Here is a 22,275-nt window from a genome sequence, read left to right on the forward strand (position 1 = left end):
GTGGAGGTTGACCTCAAAATTCATTAGCTGGTTGAATTCACTGACTGGAAATATAAATGCTCTTCAAATTTCAAGTAAATCGGATGAAAATTTACAATTTTAGAAATCCCACCAAAGTCGTTGACCTTTGGCCGATGTTGACCTTATGGCCAATGTTGACCTCAAAAATAATTAGCTGTTTAAATTAATTGACCTAAAATATATATCCTGTTCAAATTTCAAGTCAATCAGATGAAAACTGACAATTTTAGAAATTCAGCTTCTTAGACCGGCAGCCCGCAGGGGTCAGGTTAGCTGGAAAGCTAACAAATTTTCTCATGTATAGTAATACTCTATATTCATCCCAACTCACAGAAATGGACATCTGCCGTTGCGCCACTGGTGGGTGTGGTCAAGGGGGCCATTACAATGTACTCAAAAATTGAGCTTGATCAGCTCCATTACCTAACAAACTAAAACCCATCAAAATATAAGTAGCATGTTCTCATATATTATTAATGATCAACGACAGACATTTTTAGTGGTGGGGTACCCCCGCCAGACGCCAAAAACTGGTACCCCAAAATTACACTAGATCAGCTCATGAGCTAACAACTTGAAACCAGTCTCAAATTGTTCAGCACAGCCCACTGCATCAGAAATCACCACTGCCAGACATTTTCAGTGGTTGGGCACGTGCGCCAGATGCCCCAAAATGGTGCCACCCTGTAAGCTGACCTAGATCAGCTCATGAGCTAACTTAAAAATCAGGTAGAAAAAGAAAATATCAAGTAGAAAAAGAAATTAAGCGTATTAAATATTGCTTAATTTGTATGACAAATAAGTTGTGCTAAACAGTCAATCTTAGGAATACGAGAGCACACAGCATGTGAATACATGGACGTCCATCCATATGGATAAGAGCTTTCTGAAACCTTATGATATTTGAGTATATGGTTTTAAGTGAGATAAATGAAACAATTCATGAGAAGATAAAAGAAAAGATGAACATTTCTATCAGTCATATCAATTATTCAGTGTCAATCAAGTTTTCATCATCTTGATCTGAATCAGAGTCCTCACTCCATCTGAATCACTTAGTTCATGAAGATCTTCATCAATTGCAGTTATAATCGTTTCATCACTGTCACTGTAGATCCTCTTCCTGCTAAAGAGACTAGATGGAGCTGCAGGGCCCTCAAACCAAAGAGGTTGCAGTCTGCCTTCCTTGTTTGTGAACCATCCATAATTTGTGGGGGACAAACCATCACCAGGAGATGCTGCAGTGGCATGGGTCCACAGCGTTGTGACATACTGAGCTCAGCGAATCTTCATTTCCAGGGATCGGCGAGTAGGCGGCAACAGTGCGCAGTCAACCTGTTTGATGTTTGCGAGTGGATTCTCCTGAAATGCAATAAAGGGTATGGTTAGTGCCATGAAAATTAATGAAATTTTATTAAAATACTACAGGAATGAATTTTCTATCCACTCTAATTTACCTGATCAAGTTTGCCAGTCATATCCAACAGTTTTTGTATCGTGCTTCATCAACATCTTTGGTTTTTCTTTGTGCGTACATCTGGCAGACGAACTCCGAAGCAACATCAACATCAACACTTTCACCTATGTTTCCCATGCCGATGAATAGATCAACAAATTGGCCAGTCTCTTCTTTCTTCATGATTTCGAAGGGTTTTACTTTGCCTTTCCTGAAAAAAGAATTAATTGCATGAGAAAATCATTACCACAAAGAGGAATCTTGGAACATCTTAATTCAACAGGAGCACAAGCGTTGTATGATTTCCTATTCCTAAGGAATTATGCTAACAGATACCATGCCCTAAACCAATGCTGATGAGATTTCTTATTTGAAATCTGAAATCTTTTAACAAATCCAGTTTTCCCTCTCATACAGCAGACTTCATTTGAATCTTTGCTGAAGGCCCATTTTTTTTGCTTACTTGTAGAAGGCTGACGTGAAGTCACATCCCGTAAAGGCATGGTATCCAGGGAGAGCCCTTGGGAGTCCTGGCTTGGTTGCTTCAAGGATGGCTGCGATATTAGATATATTGATGGTTTGCTGGTGGTTTCCCATACCGCAATCCATGATGATAGTAACCATGGCCCTAACCTCTGGTCGCTGCCTTCCAATCACACCGAGCAGGATTACAAATACATCTGTGTCCGATGCCCTCACGATGATGTGGCTGGCCGTTATGTTAGCAACATGGAAGGCGATGAGGGTATCTGCCTCTTCATGGTCACCTTGGAGATGTGCTGGATTTGAGACAGATATCGTTGGTTGTAGTTCATCAGGAATATGCTGGAAACACTTGCCACCATAGGAAACAACTACTGTTTTCCCCTATAGATACTCCAGTAATGGTCTTTCTTCCATTCTTGGAGGAGAAATTTCCCAAGTTCATTTTTGAACACTCCATTGTCAAGCAGCTTTTGCCCACTCTGACGGATTTTCTGGTCAGGTCCTGTGATGGTATACTGCAGGTCGACAGCTCCTCTCAGTTTTCTCTCGCTGTCCTTGATGGAGTTTTCAATATACTTGTCGAGGCAGACATGGACTTCGGTCGCCCTCCCTTTGCAAATGACAGATAGAATTGTACGGGCAATCGATGCATAAGACACGCCCATGTTGGTTTGGGAGACAACTGAATGCAGAAGTAATCCACCATCATAGACCTGGACATGGTCATCATGTGGTCGGGCTGATTCAATGATTGGCTCTGTCTGCATCGCCTCAAGCTTCCTCAACAAGGCCACTTTCTCCGTTTTAACATGTGATCCATCGCAGTGTGTTAGTGACAGGGGATATGTGATGATTGGGAAGGTGAGGACATTATGAAGGTCAAAACATGTCTTTTCTGCAATAATCACTATCATGCGTACAAACATATCCCGCAGACTTTCTGCATTCGTAATGGCTTTCTGCATGGCCGGTAGTTTGGTTTTCTTCTTCACATTTTCAGCTGCAAAGTTCTGCAGCTTTGTGCGCTACACTGGCTGGAGAAACCGGTCGCTATTACCCTCCCATTATTCTCGGAACTTTTCCCTGGCCTCCTGGCCTCGCTTCAGCGTTTTCAGTAGATATTCCTCAGTAGCTTTAGATGCTGCATGTCCAGTTGCGACATTCACCAAGGAAGCTGGAGCTTCAACAATGAAAGGATTGCAGGATGCATCGATATTTTCACTTAGAGAAGCCATATGGTCATTGTCTTTCTTTATCCTGGAGGGTCGGCATTGAGAAGCTGCAGGTTCCCCAAATTCAATTCCTGCAAATGTTCTTAATTCTGTGACAGCCATAGCCCTCTGTGTCATGGTCAGTGACCAACGCCGCATAGCGCTTTCTGAATTACGGAAAGCAACAATACCTTTCATGCTCGATCCAGAGTCACGATTGACAGACTGTTCAAGGGAGAGATCAACAGCAGATCTACTGTAATTCTTTTTGGTTCACCTGATGGAAAATGCACCGTTTTCAAGCACCGCAAGCAATCTAGGGTCAGAACCTTGTAATTTCTGAAGGAAAAGTGTTCCCCATCTGGCATAGTTCGGGCGATGTAAACCAAAGAAAACATCGAGTACTGATGGAATGACATTAATGTATCCACTGACGTCATTAGTCTTAACGCACCTCTGCAACTCTCTGTGTCGACGGTTGATGAGGAAGATGTAAATTCCCCAGAACTGTGCTGTTGGTCCATGGTCACCATCAAGAATCTTGTGGAAGAATACTTCATACTTCTGAAGATGTTGCAAGATGATTGGGTCTTCAATGTGTGCAGCTTCCATCAGGTTTGGATCAGAAGGGACTCTGTTCATCACTGCATGAAATTCCTCGCGTTCCTCTAATGACAAGTCCAGAACAAAGCACTCGTACATATTCTTCTCCAAAACATTTGCTAAGAGTTCATGAATTCGGGTACATCTGTTGTAAAATTTCCCTTTTATGAACCCAACCATCGACGCCTCAGCAAGTACTTTGGCTTCAGTCAGAATATACTCTATGCTGCTTTCATTTATCAGGTTTCCAACCGTTGCATAGAAAGATAATTCAACATGGAAATTGCCAAGCATTATCAACAACTTGTTAAACAATGGCCTTTCAACTTCTTGTAAAGAATATGCTTTCAAAGCTACAGCAAGGTCATAGGTTACGATGGCATACTCCTGCCCTGTTTCCTCTGCAACTCTCAATGTACGGATCATCGTCTCCCTCACAACATCATTGTTCGTTGGTGATCTCAATATCGGATCCATGTAGCAAATGTGTTGTAGAGGCAATGTGTCATTCATATATTTACTGATGAATCCAGAGTGTAGTGGAGTGTCCCCATTATGTAACCTCCAAAACCAATATAGGTCTAGGGGTTTCAGCTGAATTTTTATATTCTCGGCTGTTGAAGTTGTGGCGCAAACAAATTTGGCTGTCTTCAGAGGTTTTCTAAATGGCAGGATTTCACGCTCAGCCCCCACAAATTTCCGTCTGTTTCTTCCCTCCCGGAAGTCGGTCATACTAGCATTTGGACCCATTGCATCTGGCAGGACATTCCGGTAGGTGTGGCCAACAGTTGTATGCAGCGTTGCTTTGCCATCTAATGTCTCTACATTGGCATCATTATTATCCCAGACAGAGGCAGTGGCTAGATGTGGATCCAACTGAATGCCATCTGGTGCACTGCGGTCACTTGATTCCACAGAATACGCAAATTCAGTCTCCAAACCTTTGGTTTCACTGTCACTGATGCTGTGCCCAGCCCTGTTCAAAATTTGCAATGACAGCTTGGATCCTGTCAGTGAAGCAAAACCAAGGCCCATGGCTGTGTGCTTCCATTGTTTGACAGTCCCGCGTGTAACATTGAAAATTGCATCTGATGCCATTGAAGTCGCCTTGCTGTCAAGGCTATCCATATGCGCTCCACGGAAGCTTGGTGTTTGGCTACCAAGAAGACTCCTGAAGAACAGGTCTAACTGTTTGGGAATGTCTGGGGAATGTTCCTTTAGATTCTGTACTGTGGCTGGGTTTGGTGTCCTAGTTTTTGGAAGTGTCATGATCTGGGATCGAAGATGCAGAGCTGCCCATCGCAACTTGTTATTCTGTTCATGTTCTTTTGATTCATTATGGAGTCGAGCCATTGCATCATCTTCCCGGACTAATGAACTGAAAACAAAATTACCTTTCCATTGGTCTGCAAGCTTCACTCTCATGCGATCTCCAGAATAATCTTTGATCTTCCTTTGCAAATTCTGGGCCAGGTAGGATTCAACTTCTTCCTGATCTCCTCCGATGCTTGTATACTCTGCTTTGTAGATGTCAAGTAAGGCAGAGACCAACACTGACCGTTGCTTTTCAAATACCTCACTCTAAATGTACGCACACAAAGAGGCAAAGGCACTCTTATGGCAAGCTTGTGGTGTAGGCTTTTGATCCAAGCACTCTATTTGAACCTTTTTTTCAAGGCTGTCGGTTTCCAAAAGGAATTTTGAGCGCCAATTTCTGTGATACGATGCATCTGCAGCGATCAGATCAACACCAGTCCTAACAAGACATTTGAGACGCTCGTTTTTGGAGAACTTCACTCGATTGCGAATTGTTTCACAACCACTCATTGTTCTAATATATTGCCTTGGCTCTACTTTGCCCTTTATCTTTTTTCAGCCCATCCCACAGAATAAGCATTTTTCTTTCAGATCATCGTCTTTTGGGAGGACACTGCAGGTTCTGGTTTGAATTTTAGGTTTTTTGGCAGGGGGTGCATCATCGGATGTATGAGCATTTCTTGGGCGCTTCACGGCAGTGTAGTATTTATGACAAGAAGGGTGATAACGATGAGTTGATTCCTGATTGCTTTGTGATATCCTTTTAGTGATGTCGGAGTACTGATCTGATTTCTGAGTTTTGCGTGAGGTAGCAGCATTCCTTACTGTGCTTCATTTATGTTTGTTGAATGTCTTGAGCCTGCTGTCTTCGTCCGTAGACTTTTGGCAGATGTAGCAACATAGGGTACTGGAACAATCGATTTCCTGAAATGAGAAAGACACCTTAATTAGCTTGAGAAGGTATCTGAATTGTGTTGCGCTAACACATTGTCAACTCCCCTAGCTCTAAGTCAAATGATAGTATGGTACTTTTATTGATCTCGACTTGTCATTTGCCTCTTTCTATTCCAAAGGTTTCAAACGCTATGCTATGACCTTTTCGGTATTGATTGTAGGAAGTACTGGTGATGGAACACAGTGAGTGAAATAAACTTATTTAGTTTTCTAGCGAAGGGTCTATGTGAAAATACTTTATTAGGGCTAAAATAAACACAATTTTGGTGGCATTACACTGTTGTACTAAAATTAAGAAGACGGATAATGAATACCTTTTTGGTGCCACTAGATTCCTGGGCCTGTGCTACCAAATAGCGACATCAGTTTCTTGGTGATGGTGTATTCTTCCATTCAATTAAGAGAATAAAGTAGAAAACTAACCAGAGATGGGGATTGTGCTTCTTGAAGTTGAGGTGCCTCCTCTGACACTGTCACTCCTAATGTTGAACTTGTATTTTCTGCATCCATTGTGTAGGCAGTAATCAAACAAGCTGAAAAAATACACTTATACAGTTTCTTTCATACGTATTTGCAGGGATCAAAATCATAAAATGCCGCCACTTTTCTACAAGGTAAATCTGCCGCTACTTTAAAATTAACAGTGGAACAAAAATGAACAAATCAATCTAATACAGCAGTCATTTATTAGTTCTAGAGCTGGTTTTTATCAATCATCCTCTTCTCAATGCCTACATTGATTTTAAGATAACACCCCAATTACATATATTGCTTTGCCCATGACCATGGCCAGTCGACTGCTATCCCGTCATGAAGATGTTTTAAAGGCATCTGGAAGGAGTACCCCACCATTGAAAATGTCTGATATTGTGGGCATCGCTGAACGATTTGGGGGTGATTTTATTTAGTTAGCTCATGAGCTGATCTCGGTCAGTTTACAGGGTGTGGCCATTTCGGGGCGTCTGGCGCATGTGCCCCACCACTCAAAATGTCTGGCAGTGGTGATTTCTGATGCAGTGGGGTGTGCTGAACAATTTGAGACTGGTTTCAAGTTGTTAGCTCATGAGCTGATCTCGGTCAGCTTACAGGGTGTGGCCATTTCGGGGCGTCTGGCGCATGTGCCCCACCACTGAAAATGTCTGGCAGTGGCAATTTCTGATGCAGTGGGCTGTGCTGAACAATTTGAGAATGGTTTCAAGTTGTTAGCTCACAAGCTGATCTCGGTCAGCTTACAGGGTGTGGCCATTTCGGGGCGTCTGGCGCATGTGCCCCACCACTGAAAATGTCTGGCAGTGGCGATTTCTGATGCAGTGGGCTGTGCTGAACAATTTGAGACTGGTTTCAAGTTGTTAGCTCACAAGCTGATCTCGCGTAATTTTGGGGTAACAGTATTTGGCGTCTGGCGGGGGTACCCCACCACTAAAAATGTCTGTCGTTGATCATTAATAATATATGAGAACATGCAACTTATATTTTGATGGGTTTTAGTTTGTTAGGTAATGGAGCTGATCTAGCTCAATTTTTGAGTACATTGTAATGGCCCCCTAGACCACACCCACCAGTGGCGCAACAGCAGATGTCCATTTCTGTGAGTAGGGATGGATATAGAGTATTACTATACATGAGAAAATTTGTTAGCTTTCCAGTTACCCTGACCCCTGCGGGCTCCCGGTCTATCTGTTGATCTTTTGGATGATGTTCACCTCAAAAATAATTGTTGGTTGAATTCAGTGACCTGAAATATAAATCCTCTTCAAATTTTAAGTCAATCGGATTAAAATTTACAATTTTAGAAATTCGGCCTATCTTGACCTTTTGGCCTATGTGGACATCAAAAATAATTGGTGGTTCAATTAATTGACATGATATCAAAATCCTCTTCAAATTTCAAGTCAATTGGATGAAAATTGAGGATTTTAGAAATCTCACCTAAGTTGTTGAACTTTGGCCTATATTGACCTTTTGGTCGACGTTGACCTCAAAATTAATTAGCTGGTTGAATTCACTGACTTGAATTATAAATCCTCTTCAAATTTCAAGTCAATTGGATGAAAATTGAGGATTTTATAAATCCCACTAAAGTAGTTGACCTTTTTCCGATGTTGGCCTTATGGCCAATGTTGACCTCAAAAATATTTATCTGGTTGAATTCATTGACATGATATGAATATCCTCTTCAAATTTCAAGTCAATTGGATGAAAATTGAGGATTTTAGAAATCTCACCGAAGTTGTTGAACTTTGGCCTCTGTTGACCTTTTGGTCGACGTTTTCCTCAAAATTAATGAGCTGGTTGAATTCACTGACTTGAAATATAAATCCTCTTCAAATTTCAAGTCCATTGGATGAAAATTGTCAATTTTCATTCAATTCAAGTCAATCAATTGGATGAACCTGTGCGGGAGGACGAAAGTCAAATGGCGGAGGAGCTCCTTGTGAGCGAATGGCCATCCATATCTAGTGCCCAACTGTGTCTGCGGGCGTCCTCCTGCAGTTGGGTCACTTCTTATTAGGAGGTTGGTGGCAGGATTTGCACTCCGGCCACCGTAAAACCCTTCATTCCGCAAAACGCAAAAACGCAAAAAAAATCTGAAAACCCACTCCATGGGAGTACCTCCTGTGCAGCTTCCCTTCGCAGGGCAGCTCACCGGATGACAGGATTGGGGCAAAGCGTTCGGGACCCCGAATCTTTGATAGGAGGGAAACCACGGGGTAACATCCCTGGGTCAGATTGCGGGAGAGTGTGTCGGAGTGGTGCTGAGGTGTCGTCCATCAGACGCCAGTCTCCATGGGTTAACCTGAGGCGGTCCCTTCGGGTGGGTGCCTGGAATGTCCTATCCCTAAGAGAGGATGATCACCTGTCTCTGTTATCATCTGAGCTCAAGCGTTTGGACATCGGGATTGCAGCTCTCTCTGAAGTTTGGAGACCGGATTGCGGCGAGATAATGGTGGGTGGTTACAGCTACTATTGGTCTGGTCGCTCTGATGGTTACCATACCCAAGGAGTTGCTGTGGCTGTGTCCAATAAGCTGACCCAAATGATAATTGAGGTAACACCGGTCAACAAGCGTATTATGAGATTAAGGATTCGTCACTCCTTAGGTGTCATTTCCCTGGTCTCTGTTTATGCTCCGACTGAGGCGAGTGATCTCACCGTGAAGGATGCATTCTACGCCACACTCGAGTCTGTGGTTGATCAGTGCCCCAGACGAGATACACTTCTAGTCTTGGGGGATTTCAATGCATCGACTGGAACTGATAGGGACGGTTATAAGGTGTGTGTTGGTCCCCATGGGTCAGGAACTATGAACCAGAATAGCACCAAGTTCCTTGACTTTGCAAGAAGTCATGGACTTAGGGTGGCAGGTTCATGGTTTCAGCGCCCACAAGCTCATCGCTGGACTTGGTATTCCAACGCTGGCGGTGTGGCAAAGGAGATTGACCATGTCCTCATTGACGGTCGTTGGAGGATGATCCAGAACGGCAGGGTCTACCGGAGTGCTCAGTTCCTCAATACTGACCACAGGCTTGTTGTAGCAACTCTAAAGCTGCACCTTAAATCCTGGAGAATGGTACCATCCCATCTCTAGGCTGGATGTTGCCAAGCTCAGGGATGAGAGAGTAGCTGAGGAGTTTGCGAACAGGCTGAGTGGACACTTGGGGGGTCTGGGTGCTTTGGGGGGTCCTGAAGAGTTGTGGAGCGCCTTCAAGACCACCGTCCTTGATGTTACCAGTGGATACCTTGGAGCTCACCGCAGGGCAAAGAAGAATTTTGTCTCTCAAGGGGCACTGGATACCATTGATCAGAGTCGCAGGGCCAGGCTGAATGGCAGAGCTGAGCTGTTCAGGGAGCTGAGGCGTAAAACTGTACATGCACTGAGGGTGGACAAGGAGGCCTATGTGCGAGGAATCTGTGAGGGGGTAGAGCATCACCTGTGGACAGGTGATTCTCATCCCGCTTACAGGGGAATTCGCGCATTACGTTCATCCAAGCCCATCCCTCGGAGCACTGCAGTTCGAGCAGAGAGTGGTCGGCTCTTGACAGAGGAGTCTGAAGTGAAGGCCCGCTGGGCCAGTTACTTTGAGCGGTTGTACCAGGCTGATCCCCCAGCTGTCAAGTTGGACGTCAAGGGTGTTACAATCCCTGTTGCTGACCCTCGAATCAACTGTGGTCCACCTTCGCTTGTGGAAACACGGGCTGCGGTGAACCAGTTGAAACGGGGCAAAGCTCCAGGGATTTGTGGCATCCATGCCGAACTTCTCAAGGCTGGTGGAAATGCTGCACTCGTGTCGTTGCATGCAGTTTTGTGCTCTGCCTGGAACACAGGCATCATCCCAACTGACTGGAAGAGGGGCCATGTTGTCCCTCTCTGGAAAGGGAAGGGTGATCGCCAAGACTGCAACAACTACCGAGGGGTGACGCTGCTCTCAGTGCCGGGCAAGGTCTTTGCTCGGATAATTCTGGATAGGGTTCGCCACCATCTGCTTGAGCACCAGCGTCCAGAGCAGTCAGGCTTTATACCAAAGAGGTCAACGATTGACCGTATCCTTGCACTTCGTGTCCTCACCGAACGCAGACGAGCGTTTCGGCAGGGGCTGCTTGCAGCCTATGTTGATCTCTGTAAAGTGTTCGATTCAGTGAATCGGGATGTCCTCTGGAGGATTCTTGGTCTTCGTGAGGTGCCACCAAAACTGATCGATCTGATGTCTGAACTCTACTCTGGTACTGAGAGTGCTGTGAAGTGTGGTGGTGCCATTTCTGACTTATTTCCAGTTGTTACTGGAGTTCGTCAGGGATGTGTACTTGCCCCCACACTCTTCAGCACTTGTATGGACTGGATTTTAGAAAGGATGTCGGAGAGATCAAGTTGCGGTGCATCGTTTGGGAATGTCAAGATCTCGGACCTTGATTTTGCAGATGATGCAGTCATCTTTGCGGAGACTTTAGACATCCTTTTGGGGGTCCTCGAGGTGCTGAATGAGGAGTCGGAGCCGTTGGGATTATGGATTTCTTGGGTCAAAACTAAGATCCAGGCTTTCGGTGACATCTTGGATGCTGCTGTCCTCTCTGTGTCTGTTTGTGGTGAGGATGTTGAGGTCGTGGAGAGATTCACTTACCTTGGCAGTGATAGTCATGTCTCTGCTGGCTGCGAGTCAGAGGTCAATAGACGTCTGGGTCGGGCCTGGGGAGTCATGGATTCACTGGATCATGGGGTGTGGCGCTGCCGGTACCTGTGCGGGAGGACGAAAGTCCGAGTCTTCAGGTCCTTGGTACTTCCAGTCTTGCTCTATGGGTGAGAGACTTGGACTCTGACCAAGGATCTGAGGAGTCGGATGAGATTTGTTACCTGCATAGTCCGTGAGCGTCAGTTGCGGCTGTATGGACATGTGGCTCGTTTTCCTGACGCTGATCCTGCTCACCAGATTCTTTCAGCGAAGGAGTCTCATGAGTGGAGGAGGCCAGTGGGCCGACCGCGTGCCTCATGGTTGCAACAGGTTGACCATCATCTCAAGGAGATGGGGATGGGCCTGGAATCTGCCTGGGTGATGGCCAGATGGAGGCCCCTGGAGTACCGGCGGAAAGTGGACGAAGCGACGCGCTGTACTGGCACATGCTCCCATACCTGACCTGACCTGGATGAAAATTGAGGATTTTAGAAATCCCTCCGAAGTAGTTGACCTTTGGCCGATGTTGACCTTATGGCCAATATTGACCTCAAAAATTATTAGCTGTTTGCATTCATTGTCCAAAAATATATATCTTGTTCAAATTTCAAGTCAATCGGATGAAAATTGACAATTTTAGAAATTCAGCTTCTGTTGACCTTTTGGATGATGTTGACCTCAAAATTAATTGGTGGTTGAATTCAGTGAACTGAAATATAAATCCTCTTCAAATTTTACATCAATCGGATGAAAATTTACAAATCCATAAATTCGGCCTATTTTGGCCAATGTCGACATCAAAAATAATTGGTGGTTCAATAAATTGACATGATATGAAAATCTGATTCAAATTTCAAGTCAATTGGCTGAAAATTGATGATTTTTTGAAATCTCACCTAAGTTGTTGAACTTTGGCCTATGTTGACCTTTTGGTCGATGCTCACCTCAAAATTAATTAGCTGGTTGAATTCACTGACTTGAAATATAAATCCTCCTCAAATTTAAAGTCAATCGGATGAAAATTGAGGATTTTAGAAATCCCACCGAAGTAGTTGACCTTTGGCCGATGTTGACCTTGTGGCCAATGTTGGCCTCAAAAATAATTATCTGGTTGAATTAATTGACCAAAATATATATCCTGTTCAAATTTCAAGTCAATCGGATGAAAATTGACAATTTTAGAAATCCCACCAAAGTGGTTGACCTTTGGCCGATCTTGACCTTATGGCCAATGTTGACCTCAAAAATAATTAGCTGTTTGAATTCAATGAACTAAATTATAGATCCTGTTCAAATTTCAAGTCAATAGGATGAAAATTGACAATTTTACAAATTCAGTGACCTGAAATATAAATCCTCTTCATATTTTAAGTCAATCGGATGAAAATTTACAATTTTAGAAATTCGGCCTATCTTGACCTTTTGGCCTATGTGGACATCAAAAATAATTGGTGGTTCAATTAATTGACATGATATGAAAATCCTCTTCAAATTTCAAATCGATCGGATGAAAATTGAGGATTTTAGAAATCCAATCAAAGTCGTTGACCTTTTGCCGATGTTGGCCTTATGGCCACTGCTGACCTCAAAAATAATTAGCTGGTTAAATTCATTGACCTAAAATATATATCCTGTTCAAATTTCAAGTCAATCGGATGAAAATTAACAATATTAGAAATTCAGTTCTGTTGACCTTTTGGATGATGTTGACCTCAAAAATAATTGGTGGTTGAATTCAGTGACCTGAAATATAAATCCTCTTCAAATTTCAAGTAAATCGGAAGAAAATTTACAATTTTAGAAATCCCACTGAAGTAGTTGACCTTTGGCCTATGTTGACCTTATGGCCAATGTTGACTCATGGAGTTAATTTACCCCACACTTCTACTGTACATGAAAATCAAAAATGGGAAAATTGTAAAAAAAAATCCACTCATGGAGTTCACAGAAGAGTTGACATTTTCGTACTTCTGAATACTGAATGCAATTTCCATGAAAGCTGATCAGTGTTGACTCAGCAGATCACGACGATAGACATTCCTTTCGTCTCCAGTGCCATTAGTGAAGAATGCAGTTCATGTCCGAATTAACTGACCAATACATTTGGGCGTTAGTTAAAGCAAATCCGATTTTTTTTTCCGGCTCTCGTGTACCTGTCGCCGTGCCCGCGGGTGTTTCCACCGATAAAACCGTCGCAGGCGAACAGGTTCGCGCAAGCGATGTCTCGCATCTCTCGCGGTCCATCACAGCGTTGATTGCATTAGGCAGGAGTTGTGTGTTTGCCTCGGCTTTTGGGCCGGAAAATAGCCGCCGAGCCGGTGTGCCACGGACACACAATCCGCCGATTCTGATACTTTTCATTTTCTGCGCCAGCGGCAGCGTCTTTGATGCAATCCCTCCGGTTCTTTATTTTATTTCACCCGTCAGTTAAATGAATTCAGGGGAAAACACTCTCGTGTAATCCACCGTGTAGAGGTCAAGGTTTCGAGAAGCTTGACAAGGTTTAGAAATTAATTGATCCCTTTTTAATCACATTTTGCAGTGTGCATTATTTTCTATTTTTTGTCTCATATGGAATTTTAATTTCTTCAATGCTTGCAGAACTATCACTAATATGATACGAATGGTGTTCAAAAAGTCATATCAACCAAGGTCAGCATCAATGTGTATGTTGTTGTTGTTGTTGTTGTTGTTGTTGTTGTTGTTTGATATGCAGCCTGGGGCTGCTGGTTGCATCCTTTTCTGGAAGCATAACTATGTCAATGATGCAGTGCCCCTGTTACTCCTAAGCGAGTACGACCTTGGAAGGATGACAGGCTGAGTCATTCCATTTAGTGTTGCTTTCAACAGCATGACAAGGACTTGAACTCAAGAATCGAAAAAGTCTTTAACTGGTCACCTTAACCGTTAACCCAACATCAGGTATGATGTGTATCTATCTGTGGGTGTATATTTGTATATGTTGATATTTTACTAGCAGGGGTACCTGGTGTTACCTTGTGGGTACCCAGCGTTGCTCAGTTGTGCAGAGGTGGATTAAGATTTTTTTTTGGGGGGGGGCCCTGGGGACAAAAAATATTTCGGCCCAAAACACCAAAAAAAAGAGGACTCCGCATTATTTTCGACCAAATGGCCCAAAAAGAGGACTCCGTGTTATTTTCGACCAAATGTCCCCAAAAACAGAACACCGTGATATTTTCGACCAAATGGCCCAAAAAAGAGGACTCCGTGTTATTTTCCATCAAATGGCCCCAAAAAGAAGGCTCCGTGTTATTTTCGAGCAAAATGGCGCAAAAAAGAGGACTCCGTGTTATTTTCGACCAAAAATGGCCCAAAAAGAGAACTCCGTGATATTTTCAATCAAATTGCCCCAAAAAGAAGACTCCGTGTTATTTTCGAGCAAAATGGCCCCAAAAAGAGGACTCCGTGTTATTTTCGACCAAATTGCCCCAAAAAGAGGATTCCGTGTTATTTTCGACCAAAATGGCCCCAAAAAAAGGACTCCATGATATTTTCAACCAAATGGCCCCAAAAAGAGGACTCCGTGATATTTTCGACAAAGATGGCCCCAAAAAGAGGACGTCGTGTTATTTTCGCACATGCTTAGCCAATGTTGCTTTAGACTCGACTGCAAAAAATCCCAAGGACCTTCCACATTTTATTGCCATTTTCTGCCTGAGGAAAAACAATGCCATGTTAAGGTGTTCCATTACCAATCAGTTTGCTATCACTTTCCAAGCCAGCCATTCCTAATCAACCATTTTGTTGGATCGCTTGCTTGAGTGCTCACTGGTGAAAAATAATTTATAAATTCTTGGATCCGGATTCAGCTCTTCACCAAAATGGAATCAATTCATCCTTGTTACATACCCAACCAGCCCACCAAGTTTCGTCTGAATCCGTCCTCAGCTTTTTGAGATATCATACAATATATATGAAGACCACAAGGGGAAAACCAGAGATGTCAGGATAAGTCAATTTTGAAGAAACTGAAAAACAAAGTTTCAAGACTTTAGTGGACTGTTTAATAACTCTCATATAGATTTATTTTCCAGTAAAAGGAAGAGTGATCATTGGCCGATCAAATTAAGCATGAAGCATTTGCCAAGCTTCTGTGTTATTTAATTTAAGAGCAAAGAACGAATCAATGTTGCAAACTGACATCACTGGTTATTCCCTTGTTTAATAATTGCCATGCAATTTTAACCCAGGATGTGTCGCAAATTCATGCTTGTTGGTTATTAGCATACATTACATGATTTTGGTGATCACAGATTATTTTTTTCAACATTAAACGGTCATTGTTTTTTTTGTTTGATTGGTGTTCAGTGCCATACTCAATGGTATTTCACTTATATGACGACGGATTCTCCATTTCTTACTCTGTACTACTTAATATGATGGAAAACCGGGAGGAAACCAAGGATAAACCAGCCCCGCGATAGCCGAAGTCACCTCATGTGACTCCCTCATATACCTAAGCAGGTTGATTGGGCGGTGGGTACATCGAATGAGGATGGGTACTCAGACGCGCTAACCATTAAGCCACGGCGTGGGTCCCATAAATGTCACAATAAAGGTTTGACCAGGCTTGAACCACGATATGCACCAACTACGGAGCCCATAATATAACCAAATAGGCCATTGTAGTGCTCAGAGTTTATGCTGTGAAAGTTTTACAACCTTTCATTTTTTAGTTTCTCAACTCTGAATATTATGGTGGAACAGTTAACATGAATGAAAGGGAGATAACCAGGAGAAAAGTACTGACAACTCTGGGTTTCTACTTGTTCAGCTTTGACAACACTTGATTTTTCATTGCACGGCTAAACTTTATACCATATAAATTACGTGACACCCCTGGTTATTTGTTAAAGTAATATTGTGAGAGGAAACCTTATGTTGCCAACTATTGGCAGGTGCAATAACACTGAAATGTAGAAAAAGTGACATCTCTGGTTTTCCCCTTGTGGTCTTCATATCGTTTCAATCAATGGCGAAAAATCACTTTTAAAATTCTCCGATCGATCCGATTTCGGATCTTCACCAAAATATAATCATTTCGTCCTTGTCGTATACCCAAGCTCTCCACCAAATTTCGTTCGAATCCGTCCACAACTTTTTGAATTATTTTGTTCACAAACAGACAGGGGTGAAAACATTACCTCCCTCCACTTTCGTTGGTGGAGGTAATTATCAGTTAGAGCTAAATAAAGTGATATATCGAATTGATAAATCGATTTTGATGGAACGTTCACACAAACTTATCAAAAACTGGATGGGGAAAGTAGAATTGCCAGACTCACATAGCAGATGTGACCCCATGTACCACTTCACTGGCTCTGCAACATTCGAGTCAACAAGGGAATAAATAATACTCGCTTTATAAATAAATAAACGTATCGTATGCTTTTCGTGGGTCCCCTGGAGTTTGGGCTCAGGACAAATGTCCCGTTGGTCCTTCCGAATCCGTCCACGACTTTTAGAGATACCGTGCTATATATCAGCTTAGCCATATCTCTCAATGGTGAAGAATCATTTAAAAAATTATCAGATCCGGATCCAGATTCGGATCTTCACCAAAATTGAATCAATTCTTCCTTGTCACACATCAACATGTCTCCCAAGTTTCGTCCGAATCCGTCCCCAACTTTTTGAGATATCGTGCACAAAAACAGACAAACAAACAAACAAACAGACAGAGAGGGATGAAAACATAACCTCCTTCACCTTCGGTGGTGGAGTTAATGAATCATTCCGGATACTTTTGACTCACCCTCGTATATCTATACTGTATCTAACATATAAAGCTCATTCTGACCACTGACTGACCAACTGACTGACTGACTGACTGATATTAATGTTCGGTACCTTCTGGGTGACGTAGGAAGCTGAAATTTTGCGTGCCGACAGTCGTCGAAGCCGTTACACCGGGAAAAATCACAGAACTGTTGGAAAGCATCCGTGAATGAAAAATATAAATCGATGAAAATAAATAAAATTAATAAAAAAAACAAAAGAAGATGAGCGACCCGAGACAATTGGAAGCACGGTTCATTTTCGCTTACAATGTGTAAGCATACCCCACGACTATATACCGTGTATATATATATATATATATATATATATATATATATATATATATATATATATATATATATATATATATATATATATATATATATATATGCTCTTCTATCCGGAGAAAGCTTCAAAAACTCAACTCAAACTCAACCCAAGTTCCTCCACAGCTGCAGGAATTCACAAGTAGCACATAGAGTACATGAGAATCCCATTGCTGTTTGTCCCTCTCAGCTGCCAGGTCTGTTTAATCGCTTGTTGGCGAATCATCAGCGATTGCGTCAACAGAAACATTCACCAACGAGGCTCCTATGTGCAATGTCAATAGCAGTCAAACTATAGTTAACATAACCCAACAAGAAAGACACTCATTGAGTGTATAGTCTCACCTCACACGGTTATTCGAAACAATAATAGCATTGTTAACTGAACACGCTACTATTATGGCCCACTGCTATTATGGGCCATTTCACATCGGTTCATATATCAGATATAGGACGTTTCAGATTTATTGGATAAGATTTTTCAATTCAACCAATTATGGCTGGAATACCACTTCTCTGATAATGTCATCGTTATCACCCTATATATCCCACGGGGAGTTGATGACATTTGCCATGTTTCAATTTTTTTCGTTGTGTGGTTTTAGCGAAAATGATGCCCCAATTTTTTCCTTTCATCCAATAGGACTGCCATACCATGCATGTATCCGATGATGTCATAAATTTTATTATTCACTCAAATCGGGTCATAGATGAGATATATAAAATTTCAGATTTTTCGGATAAGGATTTCAATACAACCAATTACGGCTGGAATACCACTTCACCGATGGCATCATCGCTATCACTCCATGTACCCCACGGGGAGTTTATAACAGATCGCCGAGTTGAATTTTTTTTTTTTGTTGAGCTGTTTTGTAGAAAATGACGTCCATTTTTTTCCTTTAATCCAATATGGCTGCCATACCATGTGTACCTATAACATCAGAGTTAACAATAAAATATGCTCCATGGCGTGCTCCCCTTCCTATGTTTGAAGTTTCGCATCGATCAGACAAGTGGTTGTAGAGAAAACCATTTTTAAAGCAAAAAAAATCACTGCAAACACACACAGACAGATACGCAGACAGACAGTGGTATTTCAATAGTCTCGTATCCCCTTTGGAGCGAGACTAATGACGTCTCACCCATAATTGGAGGCAATAACCAATCTCTTTCCTTGGTTGCTTTATGCAGATTTCTTTGAATTGAAGAGCATGAGAGGAGTTAATTTATATGATCCCATCCACCTGGGGAATTGATTAGCTGAGAGCTGATTGGATATTCCATATATATATATATATATATATATATATATATATATATATATATACATATATACATATCATCCACACAGCTTGTTATACATTTTGTTGTATGTTGGACTACTGCATGTTATTCATGTAACCTTTTTGAACTCGCCACTGACAATTCAGCCCTACTCATCATCGATCAATGCTCTGCTGGGGTAAGTGCTGTTGAGTGCCATACGGATCCTCGTGTACTTCCACATTGCTGTCAATGGTCACCCTCTGCAGGGAAGCAGTCTCAGAGGAGTCACTTTGCACCTCACACCCATGCAGCCACTCCCCCACACTGGCTCGCACCTTCCCGAGCAATCTTCCACACTCATCAGAAACCATTTGGGCACTGTGTTCTCCAGCACCTTCCATTTTCTGCATTTTTATTGTTCTTTTAAATAGACCTATCTACAAAGAAGAATTAAGATTGAAGAGAAGGGGAAGGGACTCAAGGAGTGAGATTTATCAATGTTGTTATCATACGCTTGTACAGACTCCAAACTATCCTATTTTATTTCCAAGTACCTGTCCAGGGTCAAGACTCGTGGACGAGTTAGAACACTGAACATATTAGGATGCAACAGGACAAAATTAGGAACAATAGCAGGGGGTGGGGGGTGTTTTGCAGGGAAGGGCACATGGAGTGCACAGGATGGATACAGGAGACTATCATAAAGGAAAAACTGAAATTTGGAAGGAGGATGGCTTGGAGGAGGGGGGTGAGGTGGCGAGTGGGGGGGGGGTGATAGGTTAACAAGTGTAGAAAAGATCATGGTTTTGGATGGGAGATGATCTGAGATGGTGGTGAGCAGCTGTCTTGAAGACCTGGAGGGATGAATGAGATTGAAGAGAATGTGGAAGTTGGTTTCCCAGGCAGGAAAAAAATAGAGGAACAAATGAATGGAGGTGAGCAATGATCTTGGATTTCGGTTATCCAATTAGTTCAAATTCCCACTCCCTCCTACACATCAGGAAGCTTTGTGAAGCGGTCAGCATCTTGCTTCCTTTTGCTGTTCCTGTGAATGAAACTCGCAAAGTGGATGAATTTTCTCTCCCCCACCCCACTCCCTTTGGTTTTATGTATCTCTACATCTGGTGTGATAATGTTATTTACTTGTAGGATTGACAAACCTGCTCCAGATAATTATCTTCTAAATTCCAGATTGATAAATTAATTGTAATCATCAATGTTATTTCATGCACTCCATGCTCAATGATATCTGATGTTTGCAACTATGTGTCATGCTTTATGCCTGGTGTTGGCTTAATGGTTAGGGTGGTGGGCTTGGAATCCTAGGATCCTGAGTTCAAATCCCACTTGGCTGTTGAATGAATACCAGGTGGGGTTGACTCTGCCTGTCATCCTTCTGAGGTCGGCAAAATGAGTGCCAGCTTGCTGGTATCCTGTGTCGGAGTGGTGACCCATCCAGGATTGTGCCCTATAGCCAAGGAGACTGCTTTGGCAGCACCAACGCTCTGCACAGAGTGTGGTCCTGATGGATGAATGGATCATGCTTTAACTCTTTGACTCTTTGTTTCGTGCGCAAAACAGTTCATGTTTGATCCAGATCATAATTCTCTATTGATTCCTCTTCTTTGTTTTATTATGTCCTCCTGCAGGGATGGGAGCTGTATTGTTTTTCCTTTTTATTTCTTCCCAACAAATTAAAATTGCACACCCACCATTCCTTAGCGGATCAGCAATTCCTTTTCAAATTTGATGTAGAGGCCGAATTGGTCAAATTAGCAGTCACCAGTTGGTTCGATACACCCTATACTTCAATTTACCCCCCCCCCACTGCGATTTTAAGGGGTCAAAGGTGCAACACATCACACATTTTCCATGACAATTCTCCTGCATTTGAGTCAATGGAGATGAAAGCTGGCATAAATATACTTTCAAACAGCTCTTGTGGAGATGCTGAAAATTTATTTTTGATTTGTCGTTGTCTGCATCATACAAAGGTAAAAGATCAAAATCAGGGAGTTATGTTTTTTTTTTTTGGCTTGCTTGTGTTGGTGGAGGTCACTTTATTTCATCCAATTCAGGATAATTCAGGAAGATTTCTCCTCTAAAAACGTGCCCTGCTGTCTACCGAGAGGAAATCGCTGCCGGCACCAAGTGTGTTCCACGAATTAACTTCCCCTAAGGTCAACAACTGTGTTTGATATTAAGTATACTCTCTTATCAGCCGTCTCCGTCTGCGACACATCATCCCTGTTTAGGTAGCCTTTACCGGTTAATAAATAAGATCTATACATTGGAGCCGGCAGCATAGATGTCAAAACAAGAGCAAGAATTGCTTTACAATCCATGTCCCCTATCGATCTGATGTTCTCCCAGTCCAAAAAGGGCATAACGCTGTGAAAAATTGACGAAACGCCCTGAACCTTGAGTTTGTTCGGTAACTTATCATATTAAAGCCATGTACCAAGTTTCAGTTGAATATGTTCAAAGGTATGGAAAAAAAGTCTGAAAAACCACAGGTGGGATGGTTGACGGACAGACGGACAGACGGAAAGCAAGCCAATAGTCCCCTCCGCTGAAACCGGTTGGGGACAAATTTTACATTCCAGCTCATTTGCAGTGTTTCTCCCATTCTCTCCACATATACATAGAAGTATCTAAGCAAAAGGTAGAGTATACATGTTACATAAAACAATGGAGTCTTCAGGGAAGATTTCCTTTAAGACAAGGAGATTAATTTACCCCACACTTCTACTGTACATGAAAATCAAAAATGGGAAAATTGTAAAAATATATATATATATATATATATATATATATATATATATATATATATATATATATATATATATATATATATATATTTAAGATTACATAAAGACACTATGCCAGAGTGTAACAATTGGTGGCATCATCAGGTACACTGATTTTTATTCGCCTACACCGCTGCAAACAAAATACATATTCATGAAAACATGAGAGGGTTTGGAATACAATCGCCTCAAAGTCCATTAAGTAATCGTAAAAACATTTTTGCGTGGGCAACGCTGATGGTCTGATTGTCTCTGGGACTTTGAGTGGTCTCTGCTTTTTTGTTGTTTTTGTATACAAAGTCCAGGTTCATGGAAGATGTAGAACACATGATGGATCAGGAAGCAAGAGGACAAAGGGAACAGCAGCAAGAGAAAGGGAAACACCAGGCAGGGCAAGGCCAAGATACAAAATAGATGGAAATGTACAAACATGGGTTGCGGTGAAGAATGAGGGGTACGTGAGGATGCAGTAGCTTGACAAGATGAACACAGAAAGAAAGTCTGAGGAAGAAAAAATTGGAAGTGTGTGGTGTGTGGTGTGGGGTCGGTGGTTTATTGGTGGTAGAACAGATCATGATTTTGGACAGCAGGTGGTCTGAAATAGTGGTTCATTGCTGTCTTGAAGACCTGAAGGGAAGAATAAGAATGAAGAGAATGTGGAAGTTGGTCCCACAGGAGGGGGGAAAAACAGACGAGCAAATAAGTGGAGGTGAGCAGTGATTCTGAATTTTGAGAGTGAAAGGGGGTTGCAGGTGGACCATGTATGCCTAGCATGAACCTGCGGGGTAGAGCGGTGGGGACAACTCATGAAGAGAGCAGAGGATGGAAGACCAGAAAGGGTGGAGTAGAAGACAGAGA

The 22,275-nt window shown here is 42.4% G+C and overlaps 2 pseudogenes; both read right to left on the bottom strand.

Annotated features, from left to right (window-relative positions):
* Window positions 1-1,023: 1,023 nt before the first annotated feature.
* Window positions 1,024-2,101, bottom strand: LOC147008649 (uncharacterized; annotated as a pseudogene).
* A 194-nt stretch (window positions 2,102-2,295) lies between these two features.
* LOC147008650 (uncharacterized) lies at window positions 2,296-4,123 on the bottom strand (annotated as a pseudogene).
* Between the last annotated feature and the right edge of the window lie 18,152 nt (window positions 4,124-22,275).

This window comes from Eptatretus burgeri, chromosome 18 (genome assembly GCF_056783735.1).
Source record: "Eptatretus burgeri isolate ZD-2024b chromosome 18, Ebu_testis_v1, whole genome shotgun sequence".
In the NCBI taxonomy this organism is placed as follows: domain Eukaryota; kingdom Metazoa; phylum Chordata; class Myxini; order Myxiniformes; family Myxinidae; genus Eptatretus; species Eptatretus burgeri.